We start from the raw sequence: 14,169 nt of genomic DNA, 5'->3' as shown, positions 1-14,169 counted from the left end.
ATTTAAATAACTTATTCCATATTATGCTGTCTCAGTTAAAGTCACAAAGAGGAAATCTATAATTGGTTTTATTTTACCATATAATACTTATGTACAAACTGATTAAATGTAAACTGTCGATAATGAATAAATAAATAAAATAAATTTTTTAAGTGATAAATTTAAGATGTCCACTGACTCGGTATAATTATTTCTGTCCATAAGTATTTTGGGCAATGAGGAATACATATGGTAGTTAGTACTAGAATTTCTGCACTGAAATAAATCCGGACTTCTAGTATTGGAAATGGAATGCATCATTTTATAAAGAATTACAAAGTCAGTGAAAATCCTTCTGTCAGACAATTTAAACATATTCATTAAAAAGTAAAATAAATACGCCATGAAATATATTTGCAATATAATTTATAAACAATATTGGACCAAGGTGTGAACCCTGTGGGACTCTACTTGTTGTATTGATTTTTTCTGACTGGGAGGATTTTATTTTAACAATTTGTTGTCTAAAAGTATGATAGTTCTTAAACCAAGCTAATATGTTGCCCCGTAAACCAAGCTTTTCTAGTTTTTAAATGAGAATTTTATGGGAAACTGTATCAAAGGTTTTTATAAAATCAGTATAAACAGAGTTCACTTGTATTTTTTTTAAAGCATAAGTTATATAATTTTCATAAATACTTAAATGGGAAAGAGTACTTCTACCTGACATACATCCAAACTGGTAAGGTGATATTACAGGTTTTATTTGTATAATCATTTTTTCCAGTATAAGGCTTTCATAGAGTTCAGGTATGGTGGATTGAATACATATTAGTCTGTAATTACAAACATCACTTTTGTCATTCTGAAAATTGGAGTCAAGTAACAATTTTGCACTTCTAAGGAAAAATTCCACTAGAAAGAGATATATTAAAAAGTTTGGGTGTGGAAGAACAATTACTTGGATTTTGTTCAATGAAGAGTTTACATTTAGTCAGTGATACAATCGAATATTATATTTTTAAGCTCTCTTGAAAAAATTGAGTTTTTATAGGGACAAAACAATTGAATCATATGTATATTTTTTTAATGTCGGTACAATATTTTTTTACATTTCAGAGTTATCCAGTAATGTTGGCCCCACTGGGTGGCTTACCCGTACTGAGGCCTTCATTTTATAATCTACATAATTCATTTAAAGAGAAAATAATACATTTAAAATATAATCTTGCGTGTTTGTGAGTGATGCGTGTTTTATATTAGTTTATAATTAAATTAGCGCCATCTATGAATGAGCTGTTTATGAATTTTTTTACTTTTACCTTTAATATTAGCTGTTTAATGTCTTTTAAAATGCGACAATGCTAATAGACCGGACTCCAAAAGTGTTTGTTGACCCTTTCGTTTCCGAAGATTAAGGTTAAAAAAAATTGAAATGCTCATAACGAAAAGTGTGATATAGATTCACCAGTTTCCCGCTTGTACAACGAGTTACCAGATACCGTGTATATTTATATGATGTTTATTGTTTGTTACTAGTTTAGCATCAAGCCGCGTCATTATACTGTGATAGTGTTTAAGCTAGTGTAAACTATTTTTGATTACTCTTTTATATATCAGGTCGTTAAAGGTTTGGATATGTCATTGGCAGGGATGGGACACAGATATACGTATGTATCTACTCCTTGTTAAATAGAGTTTTAGAACGAAATAATTATAACGGCGTAATTTCACGTACCAATAATTCACAGACACGAATCTCACGTACCAATAATTACATAGTTGTGAATTTCTTGTACCAATAACTAATAAATAATTTTACCTACCAATAATTACAAAAGCGAGAGTTTCAACTACCAATAACTACACAGTCGTGAATTTCAATCACCAATACTTACACAGGGTATATGTCACATACCTATACCTATACCAGGTACCAATAATAACACAGGCGTAAATTTCACGTACCAATAATTACAAAGGATGAATGTCATGTACCTGAACTAACACAAGCGTGAACTTCGGGTATCAATAATTACACAGGCTTGAATTTCACGAGCCAATCGTTTCACAGGCTTGAATTTCACGTACTAATAATTACACAGGAGTGAGTTTTACGTACTACTAATTACACAAGCGAGATTTTAATGTACCAATAACTACATTGAGGTGAATATCACGCACCAATAATTACACAGGCTGAATGTCACGTACCTATACTAACATAGGCGTGAATTTCAGGTACCAATAATAACACAGAAGTAAATTTCATGCACCAATAATTACACAGGATGAATGTCAAGTACCAATAATAATTACAGAAGCGTTTATTTTACGTAACAATATTACACATATAATACACGTGTAATCTTGAATTTCACGTGCCAAAATTACACAAGGACGGAATTACATATGGACGAAACAAAACAAGTAAAGAACCACTCCTATTTTAGCCCCTGTATCGTTCAAAAAGAAGAAGAAGATGGTTCGTTAAGAAAATATGTAAAAACCAAATAAATGTGTAAATACCAATGTTAGAAGGAGCGCTCCAATATAAAACAATAAGAAAACTAGAAGCGCTTTCCATAGAAATTTGAATAAAAACAAATGTTTCATTTAGCCCACTAGCCCAGCGCTCTGTGTCACTTACACTCGCATGACATCGTAAATTTTTATCCGATTTGAATTTCGTAAACACGGATTTGTATTGGAAATTTATTCCTCGATTTGGCAAATATTTGTAACACGAAACGCGCCCACGAAGCATCTCTTGTGATATTTCTCATTTATGTAAAAAAATATATATAATTAACAGGCGTAAGCGAAATTATTTAGTAAAGCGTGACTTATTATATAAAATGGAGTAAAAATCTCCCAACAAATATCTTAATCAGCATTTAAAGAAACATTGTGATTTTTTCACATTTATAAGATGTTAAATAACAGAATGAAAGATACAGAATTTTTTATGATTTTCGGAGCATGCTATTCGAATTTCATTTAACTATTTTTTTAACTCAAGCAAATGTATAAATCTTAAAAAATAACATTTATTTGAGAGCTTAAAACGAGTGATCAAGTGAAATATGTCTATATATTTCACTTGATCACTCGGATTGCGGGATCTGAAATTACACCTACTGGAATTACACGCATCAAATAAACCTAACCTAACATAATTTTTTTTTGCTCATATTAATTTATATGGTAACCGATAATTCCAGTAGGTGTAATTAGTAGGCACAATAATCTCCTAGTGTAATTCTGAGGAAGATAAATATCAGTACGTGTAATTCAATCCCATGTAATTTCGTCCTGACATCGTCAAACTGACAACTGTCAGAGCATATAACAAGAGAAGATATAAAGGGAAAAAAAACTTGAGAGGAAGCTACAAGCCAAAAATGTGTATATTCTTGGTATGCCTTATATTGTCACGAATTTAGGTAATAGGCATTAAAATCGCTTAACAAACGGAGTCTAGAAATGTTCGATTTCAAGCAAAAAAGTGGGTTTTAATTATTTTGTAAATAATTTTATAATAAAACAAAAAAGTTAATCAAGGGAAACTGTCACAGATAATCTTAGCTATAATACTGTATTTTTAAAAAGTTGTAGCCTTTACGCGATCATACACTTCTATTGATAAAATATATTTTTTAGTAGTTTAATTTATATTTTTTACTGAGTAACCTATTAATTATGTTTGTATTCTACTCAAGGAAAGCGATAGGAAAACCTTCAATTTATCTAAAGCATATTTTTTGGTATTCATAATGTGCACCAATTCGTTATAAAGATTAATCAAAATAGTGATTTAGCATTAAGCTTTGTCTTAATCATAAGTATTTCTGAACTTTAAGCCGGGACAGACGCCCTCCGTGGTCGAGGGGCAAGTCTCTTGACTAGCAAACCGAAGGTCGCGAGTTCAAATCCCAGCGTGTGCAAGTAAGTTTTATTTGATGAATTTGTGTCATTTCGAAATGACTTCATTTAAAAATAATATATAGTATACTGCGGCACGTTCCAGAGTGAAAGATACTCTCAGTATCGCCCTGGTGTAAGACCACCATTCAGGATTGAAACCTTGCTTGAAATGGCTTTGGCCGTGTTTGGTGACCAAATCTGACTAGTAAGAGTATCTAATGTTGAAAAACTTTCAAATGGTGAGCCACAATGTAATGAAATTTGCACAGCAGGATTCTAATATCTGGAACTTCTGTATCAACACAATTTCTTCAGGCTTAGAAAAATCTGTTCCATCACGAGCTACGGGGCTTTAAATATGGATTAAAGTATAAAATAAATAGGAAGTGATGAAATAGATCCCCGTTTCCAAATGTTTCATATGAAACAAAAGTGTTAAAACTCGGGCAAAGTCGGGTATTAAAAGTATTGCCCTGGTTAAAGACCATCATTCTGATCAGATCTGAACAGCCAGGTATTTTTTGACCATTATTTCCTTGTATTCTTCCCCTCTCTGCTCTTTTTAGCCTCACCAAAAACACTATTGGCGTTGTAGTAATCTTATACTGGCGATGGACAAATTAAAGCTATTAGGTCGACTCTTTGGCGTCGTTGAAAAAAAATTACGATCCCCCTTGCCTGATAACCTGCAACCGTTATTTAACCAACCCGACATTCAGGTAAACCCAATATAGCGAAGTAACATATAAGTGTGGACCCACAGGTGTGCCTTGAATTTTATCACTATCCAGGGATCGACCCCCGACCCTCCGTTATCCACGCACCATTGCTCACCTCTCTGCCACCTGTCATTTTACTTATTACGGTTGAGACCGTCATTGTCGTCTTCGCAATTGCAAAAAATGAATATTTATGCTTTGTTTTCTATATATATATTTTGATGTTTTTTTTCCCGTACGCGTTTCTTTACCATTTTTCTTATTATTGCCATCAGGAGTGTTAAGAAAGTTATTTGAATAGTTGAAGTAGTTGGGGTCAAAATATGTGGTTTAAAACAATACAAGTATTTTTTTATTTCATTTATATAATGTCAAGACACTAAGTGTTTGCTTTCTTCGATAATTTGTTTTTATTGTAAAGCTGAAATAATCTGACCACCTGAATTTACCATAGCCTGAGGGCGTTAGCAATAATTGCGTGAGGTAGCTACTTATCGTTAAATTTTTGGCTCCCCACACCTTTTTAACGATGGCAGGTTTGTCTTAATTGTTGTATGTCAATAGTCATTCGATAGTTTACCCGGCTACATTTAAAGTTGTTTGGCAAATCCTTGAATTATATTTTTCTGTCCTTGAAAACGATAATTTTTATTTTCTGTAGCTATAGTTCCGTAAGTACATTCATGTACATTTCTGTAGATACTAAATTCAGTGCATAGCGTAGATTTTGAGCGAGATGTAAGCTTCGTAACAGTAAACAAAAGCGTTGATATTTTGGGAATATTTTACAGCGCATTCTGTTTTGATAAACATTGAATTTATCTGCTATCCGAAGCTTAAATTTGTATGCTATTTTTGGAACGTGTTTTGAAGGTGTTATAAACATCCAGACTTAGGATTTATTAGTGATAAAACAGGGTGATACTGAAAGTATCACCGTTTATACCATGATACAATCTGTTTTTTATGTGACACCTCACAAGAGAGCCCTAGAATGTTCAGTTAAAAGACAGGGGAACTATAATGCCACCAGATTAGAAAGTGTTGTTATTATTGCAGGTCTTGAAGAGGCGCGAATTATTAAGCATGCAAGGCGACTTACACAAAAACTAGTCGAAGAAACGACTCATTCTCTCAAAGCCAACATCAACTACTACTGTGAACGGGTATTCTGATCGTGTCCGTCAAGTTTTGCGTGCTAGCCTTTTTATGTGAATATCGTACAAGAGTCCCAACTTCCACCAACCGTCTGGAGCCAGTCTGACTATGACATCCCTAATTTGCATACATGTTTGTGTTTTACAGTAGAATGAAAGGAGATGGAGAAGATAAGGGGAAGAGAAAATTGGAGAGGTGCCTGGCTATTCAGATTGTCACATTTCAAGACACTCCAAAGATATTTGAAGCAACGTTTCGATTTAGAATGGTGGTCTTTCACTAGGGCGATACTGAGAGTATCTTTTTTTAATATTAGCTCCACACAGGAGGCCCTGAACAAAATAATTCTCCCTCAGGGCCTATGTCATCTTTGGGGATGCTGTGTGGAGCGTCTTTTAAGGAAGGAAGGGAAGTTTTGGAAAGGAAAAATGTACGAGATGTTTATAGGAATCTGGAGGTCAGATTGTCCAGGAGTCACGGACATATTAATCCATCCCTAAGACAATGATTCGAAAGAGTCCTGCTGGTGAGGTCAAAAGGTCTCCCTCATCCAGTTTTCTCCCGATCCGGCCTGCCACGCAGTTGGCGGACAGACGCTTCCGCCGAACACGTTATCAAAATTAGCGAACCAGAGGAATTAGTAATTAAAAAGTGGTTCCGGAGGGCGGGGTAACCCATACGCACTTCCCAAATTGCAAATTCTACATGTACCTATCAATGGTCCGTATAATATTATGTATTAAGTTATTCTTGCGAGTTTCCCAGAAAATGTGACATTTGGCCGATGGAATTTTCGCGACCGTACGAACGGAAAACGCTGGACATACGAAAGGACTGTGTATGTATTACATTTGACTGTCTATTTATATATGTTTGGCCCACATACGAGCAGCATACATATATAATACATGTGCATATATACGCTGACTTAATATATCACCAATACAGACATCGCTATTTTGGAAACCGCACGTATTATAACGAACTGAAAGCAGATTCTAGATTATTTCAGACTAAAACTTCTTAACTGTGAATTAAAAGTCTGTGTATACCGGTCTGAAGATGCCTGTAGCAGGTGAAACTGGTCAGTTAAAACATAAGCAAAATTGATAAATGAATGTTGAGATCGACAAACTAAGCTACGCAGTCGAAATTGGGATAGTCTAGGATAAGCTATCGCTAGTTTACATAGTGTGAATCAAAAAAATCTATGTATTTATTTATTTGTCTACCGGTCTCGAAACGTCCGTGCCATAAACTTTTCTTTTTTGGTTTAAATTTAATTTAATGTTGTTATTATTTTAAATTTACATATGTGTATTTTTTTAAATGATATTATTGTAAAGCTACACATCTTGATACAGGAATGCCCTAGTGAGATGTGCAGAGCATGCTTTTTATGTAAAAACTGTTTTTTGAATGAAATAAATAAATAAATTTACAATTTTTATAAAATAGTGCATTCTTTTGGTAGTTCTCCTTTTCACCTCCTGTAGAGATGTATAATAATTATTATTATTTCAATTCACGGCTCTTAATAAGTGTTATATAGTTATGAAAAGTGATGAAACAAAAACTAGGCTAAATAGTTTTTGTTTCATCATTTTTAATGATTTTATATCAACCATTGAAGGTGTGTTGAACTGTTTTTTTATGACTTACGACTAAAGACCTTTAAAGAAGTAATTAATTTACTTTTTACTGTTAATAAGCACATGGCGAAGGCAAATATATAGTTATTATTAGTATATTGATATATTTATTGAATCCATTTATAGAATTAAGTGTAATCTATACCAGCACTTTGCTGAATCCTACAAATTATAGTAGCGTTGGTAATGTAGTTTTAGTGCTTTTTCTTATATATTGTAGCATTGTTCTAGTTTCTAAATTATTTTATGTTACTGTTACATTTTTTACTAATATTGTTTTATATTCAGTTTATCAGTTTACTGTTATATAATGCTTTAAATATTTTTTGTATAATTTTCGATAGCTCACTAGATATATTTTGTTTTTAAAATCCACGTAAAAGTCCAGCTGGGCGTAAAACCAAATAAAATAAAATAAAAATTCGTCATTGCCATATTTTTTCTTCTTAAGGCGATGCACTTCGTCGTGTAATATTTTGATTCGAGCCGCTATCGATAACACACCTTACGTAGATGGCGATAAGGCTTAAATTCCCGCTTAACACCATCCACCTGTTTCGATTTATGCAAGACAAAAAAACATTGGGAAAAAAGGGCCTTTTATTTTATTTTGTGGATGTTCAGGCACAAATATTTAAATGTTTTTTGATAATTTTATAAATAACTTAATTTGCAACATTATACAATAAAACCATAACCGAAAATGGGTTTTTAAGTAGGAGATTTTGGACATTAAAGCAGTTTTCATAGGACCTATACATTATTTTTTTCTGGGCTTATAAAAGAAATTATCTAAAAAATACTCGATTTTTTCAAAGTCCAGGATGTATTCTACTCGCAGTATTTAATTAAAGCATCTGAAACATTTCTAGGCGACCAAATTTTCAAACCAAAAACACTTGATTTTAAATTACTACGTAGTGCATCGCCTTAAGAAGAAAGACAAACATTTCCGGGTTACAAATAACCTAACAACATTTGAAAATCTCCTACTATCACCACAGTAAGCGGAAAATATTGCGTGTGTTGTGATGGAGGACTTAGCCAGCCGATAAATTGAACACACTACGCCTGGGTGAGACCTAAACACGATGTCAACTCAGCCACCGACCGGTCTATTTCAAACAGTTACGTAAAAGATACATAAAAAATGCCTCCAGTGTTGCCAGCGTATGATTTCTAATTTATTGCATTATAAATATCGGTTTAGCTATCAACAGCGCGACTGTCCTCAGAAAATCGGTAGTTACGTGTTTCGAATCAATATTGTAAAGTTATTGATTTAACTGAATATAGTAATGGAAAATCGCATAAAAACATACATCAGGAAGATATTAATTAACGATTTATGAACTCCATGATATATTAATAGTAATATCATACATTTTTTTACTTCAATTCTCTATCCTGCAATATCATTTCGTACGGTTAAAAAACTTGGTTTGAAGTTCTCTATAAAAATCTCACAGCTTTGAAGAACACGTGTCCGACATGTGGACGTTATTAAATTGATTGAAAACAGACCTGTCGGTAGCAACGTGAGATTGTTTACGTAAATGATGTCACTCCATCCACCGAAAAACGGTAACTAATGGCTCCCTTACTAATAACCGCGTTTAAATTTTACACAACTGATAAACAATCATTTACCGTGCGCGGTTAATTATAAGAAGTGTAAAATTTAAAAGACATCTATTAGTAAGAAAGTTGTCTACAGGAAGTGTGCGAATTACTTAGTCAGAAAAACAGTTTTTTTAACGGTTCCATGATAACTCAACACATTGACAATTCAACACACATTTAAAAAGTGATATAAAGTCATTAGAAACGATGAAAAAAAAAAATTTAAACCTAACCTAACCTAACCTACATAACCCCATTTATAATTTTTTTTTCTGTTTCATCACTTTCCATGACTTTATATAACTTTTTAAAGATCTGATGAATTATCATTTTGATGATTTATCCGGTTACCAAGTCACCTCAGGTGATTGTATACGTTTGGTGATTGAGCAGGGGTGCCCGGGTTCTGTTCCTCTCCTTAAAAAATACCCTCCACACAGCGTCCCCATAGATGACATAAGCCCTGATGGAAATTATTTTACTCAGACTTTCTGTGTAGGATTAATGTTAAAAAGGTGACATATAGCAGAGGTATTGGTTATTCAATAAATTGGGGATTATAAATTCCGAGTTTCACAAAATACGAACATCAGGAATTTCCGAAATAGCTCCGGATTTGCAATCCCTAATTCTGACGATGATAGTATTATAATATATGTGTGATCTAATTGCGTATTTCTGGCGTATTTGATGGCGCCACGTATTTCTTTAATGGAGGTCGTGGTCGATGTCTGGCGACGAACAAAAATAATTATGATGCGATGATTTCTTCAAATACGTATGACAGAATTAAACCTAGTATTCTGAATCGATACAGCGTGATAAGGGGAAGCTACAAGCCAAAATTGTGTATATTAATGGTATACCTTATATTGTAGGTAATAGGCATTAGGCAGATTCTAGAATCGTTCGATTTCAAGCACAAAACTGGTTTTTATTTATTTTGTAAATAATTTTATAAGAAAGCAAAAAAGTTAATCAAGTGAAACTGTCACAAATAATCTTAGCTATAATACTGTATTTTTAAAAGTTGTTTACTTTACGCGTACATACATTTCTATTGAAAAAAAATATATTTCTTAGTAGTTTACATTTATATTTTTTATTGTGTAAATTATTATTTTATTTGCATTCTACACAAGCGAAACGATAGAAAAACCTTTAATTTATCTAAAACATATTTTTTAGTATTCATAATGTACACCAATTCGTTATAAAGATTAATCAAAATAGTGATTTAGCACTATTTTGATTTCTGAATTTTTTTTTCAATAACAATTTTTTACCACATTTCATCACTTTTAACTCAGCCAAGTAACTGATCAATCCCCTGATTCGACTCTAACTGTGAAATACCTAGTTATGTTTGTATTTTTAGTTGAAAATAGATTAAAAAAATATTGGAGACGAAAATTTCGTAAATAACTGGCTTTGGTCTCAAGTGACCTACCAGGTAAGTATTGTACTGTATATTATCTCCACATATAGTTGTAGTAATGTAGATCATTGTAGAAATGTATTATATATTTGTACAGCGCCCTTGACGTGATTTTGCACTAAAACGGCGCTATACAAATCATCCAAATATTATTATTAAGTAAATCATGTATATTCCTTCATTCTCTGTATATACAAATAAATATGCAAAAATTTCTAACTAGTATAGGGTTTTCCAATAAGAGGTGTTATTTTATTATGTATATAAATTAAATTTTTATTTATTTTATAAACATAAAGACACATTTGCCATAAACTACATATCACTTCTTATCAATTATCACTTTCTTATTACTTATTTTATTTTATTATGTATATAAATTAAATATGACAGCTTTAAAAGTAACATCTACCGAAATAGCGGGCTATTCAAAATAACACCTCTTATTGGAAAACCCTATACAATACTGATTCCTACCTAGCTATCCAGCTAGTGATCCGGAGGTCGCGGGTTCGAATCCCGGCTTGTGCAAGTGAATTTGATTTATTTCACATTATTATGTTAATTAAAAATAATACATAGTATATTTGCGAATGCCTATGGTGATATAATAACAGAACTTGAATAGGACTTTAACAGGACCAGAAAATGAACGTTTAAAATTGACGAATTGTTCAAATTCTGTAAAAAAACTTAGCCTTAGGACGGGTTGTTTCGGAGAAATTGAACAATTCATCAAATTTCAACGTTCATTTTCGGGTTCTGTGAAAGTCCTATTCAAGTTCTGTTATTATATCATTGTAGGCTAGTTGGTTGACAAAACTGAAATAAAAACAGAACTTGAAAAAGTCTTTCACAGAACTTGAAAATGACGTTGAAATTTGATGAATTGTTCAAATTCTCCGAAACACCCCGTCCTTAGTCATCGTCCTGGTGTTAGGCCAACATTAAGAATTGAAACATTGCTTGAAATAGCTTTAGCTGACTTTGGTGGCCGTATTTGAAGAGCCAGGTACTTCCTCGCCTTCCTTCTTCTCAAGAGTGCCGAAATGGTTGAAATGAATTATAAATTCCGTGTTTACTGCATGAGGGTTCTGCCAGTCTTCAGACAAACAATTTTTACACACAGTCATAAAGTTAATGGTAGAAATAGTCGGGGACGTGCTAAAAAACATATTGCACGATCAAGAGAACCAAATATTTTAGTCTGGTCAAGAGCCAGGATTGTGTGTCGAGACATAGTTGTGTGGCTTTGTATCCTCTCTACCTACCGATGCGGTAAACAGCGTGATTGTTAGTTACTAGTGAAGAAACTCCTCGATATGGACAGAAACTCGCTGAAGAAACTGGTAGGACTGCTAACGGGACACTGCCATCTCAGGAGACACATGTAGATATTGGGAGTGGAAAACACCAATAGATGCAGGAAATGTGAAGAGCATGAAGAGACTCCAATTCGCCTATGGTGCCAATGTCCTGCCCTGGTGGGAACTAGGCTCAGATACCTGGGGAGACATACAGTAGAACCAGAAGACATAGCCACATATCCAATGACAACCCTGGTGAACTTTATTAAAGGGACTGGGTTGTTGTTAAAGGATTGAGGTAAAATGGGAGATAGCGCAATGGGCCTATGGCCTAAGTGTTCACGGGAACTACGTGTAAACCGTCTCTGCTTAAAAAATAGTTATTATCATATTAATTATTTTTGTATCTTTAAAATTTTAAAAGACAATACAAATATTGTACCAGGAAGTTATTTTCAAAATTTTCTCAGAAAAATCTATTTCTAGACAGTATGTTGCTTTAACGTATTTAACTTGTGCCCGACGGATCCTAATTCTATAATAACATAACCTAACCTAACCTAACATAACCTAACCTAACCTAACCTAACCGAAACTAACCTAACCTAACCTAAACTAACCTAACCTAACCTAAACAGTAACTATATATAATCTTTTTTATTGAATTTTGAATAGTGAAGCACCCAGTAAGGCCTATACGTATTTTTAAATTATGTGAAGTTATTGTAAATATGTAATAAATTATAATCTTTAAAATAATATTACTTATTTTTTTAGAAAATCAAAATCACTAAAATCACCATATATATTGTATTAAAATTATTAGTAACTTAAAATGTTTAAATAAATAGTTATTTAACATGCGTCAGCTATTTCGCCTGCTGAAGCATTTATAAAAGTCTTTTATATCGAAAGAGTTGTCATTTTCATGATATTAAAAAAACGAACACAACATGCCGTTTCCTATTTTTAAAATAAATAAAGATCTGAAACTCTCAAAATGTACTACTACCATCATTTTAGGTGTAAAATGTAGCTTGTGCAATGATGGAGGACTTAGCTAGCAGATGAACAACGCTTGGGTAGGAACCAGAAGTATTTGTCTACTCGGCTACTAACCGGTATAAGAAATCAATAATTTGTTCAAAAGTTGATATTTTTGAAGCTGTAAACAAATAGAGTGTAAAACGTTATATCCTCTCTGCGTTCCACGACGGATATTCAACATGAAGTAACTACTTATAGTGTGTGTATAATTGCATGAATGTATTATAATTTTATAAAAAAATAATACTCACCCAGGTTCAATAAATTGACATTGAAAATCCAAAAATCACAATGTTCAATGAAAATATTGTGAAAAGTTTTTAAACACTAAAAACACACCTTGAATATAAAAATATAATTCACATCATTTATTAATTTCTTTCGCTATAATAATTAATTTGTTTTGTTTATTAAGCTCGTTTCGTATGGATGTATATTATTATTATTTTCGTTATTCGATACTTTATTTTGACAGAAGTATTTTTGGTCGCAGATCGCAGAATATGCGACCGTTCGCGGCGAGCGCTAGAATTAAACTGAATAAGTTTGAATTTGCCGCCAAGGCGTGGCGCTGTCGTCGCGTTCGGACCAGTTCGGACGTTCCAAGTTCGAAATTTGAATCGAGTCGTCCTGTTCGCCGTTTAAATTAATTTAATTTATTAGGTAGCTAGTTTAACTGCACAAATTTTTTTGAAAATTACATATTTTTATTGATACATGATGCAGTGTACTACTCTAATTTGTAGGATTCAACAAAGTGTTGGTATAGATTATGCTTAGTTCTATAAATGGAGTTAATAAATATAACAATAGTACCCCCATACTTGTTGCCCAGATCATGCATCCTATTGGTCAGTGAGTGTGTCTGATAGTTGGTCGTGTATGTATTGCAGAAGAATGTTATATTTTGTCTTGTATTCCTAGCCGGCACATGGAATTTAATAGTGGCAACGATGGCAGGACTGTCAATTAAGTTGTTAATTACTCTGTGTAACACAACCAACACCGTGTTACAGGGAAGAAAATAAAAATTCCAATTAAAATATAATTCGAGAATCTATCATGTTTTTCTGATTTAAGTGTGACAGCTGTTTCGTTTTCCATCTACCTATTCATATAAAGCAGAGTGTATGTGGCGGGCGACCGGTATGGATTTGATTTTTGTTTTATCGAGATTGATGAAATTTAGCACACTTGATATTCAAAACAAGAGGAAGGTCACTGTCTCCATTATATTTCGAAGAAACTCTGTTTAAAGCCCGGAGAACGCCGGGGACCTCAGCTAGTTGGTTGTGTCTTGTTTTGATTGACAGTAAAAT

At 33.0% G+C, this 14,169-nt stretch overlaps 1 protein-coding gene across 1 annotated transcript in view; it reads right to left on the bottom strand.

The window, feature by feature from the left end:
- Nucleotides 1–13,330, bottom strand: part of LOC149409594 (uncharacterized) — a 130,945-nt gene extending 117,615 nt beyond the window's left edge. The window contains exon 1 of the mRNA XM_089649458.1: nucleotides 13,102–13,330. The gene's annotated coding sequence lies outside the window, so the exon portion shown is untranslated. The remainder of the gene's footprint in view (nucleotides 1–13,101) is intronic.
- Nucleotides 13,331–14,169: the final 839 nt, after the last annotated feature.

This window comes from Hesperophylax consimilis, chromosome 30 (genome assembly GCF_061612785.1).
Source record: "Hesperophylax consimilis isolate HC1 chromosome 30, BYU_Hcon_1.0, whole genome shotgun sequence".
NCBI lineage: Eukaryota > Metazoa > Arthropoda > Insecta > Trichoptera > Limnephilidae > Hesperophylax > Hesperophylax consimilis.
This window is presented reverse-complemented; position numbering and strand designations above follow the sequence as displayed.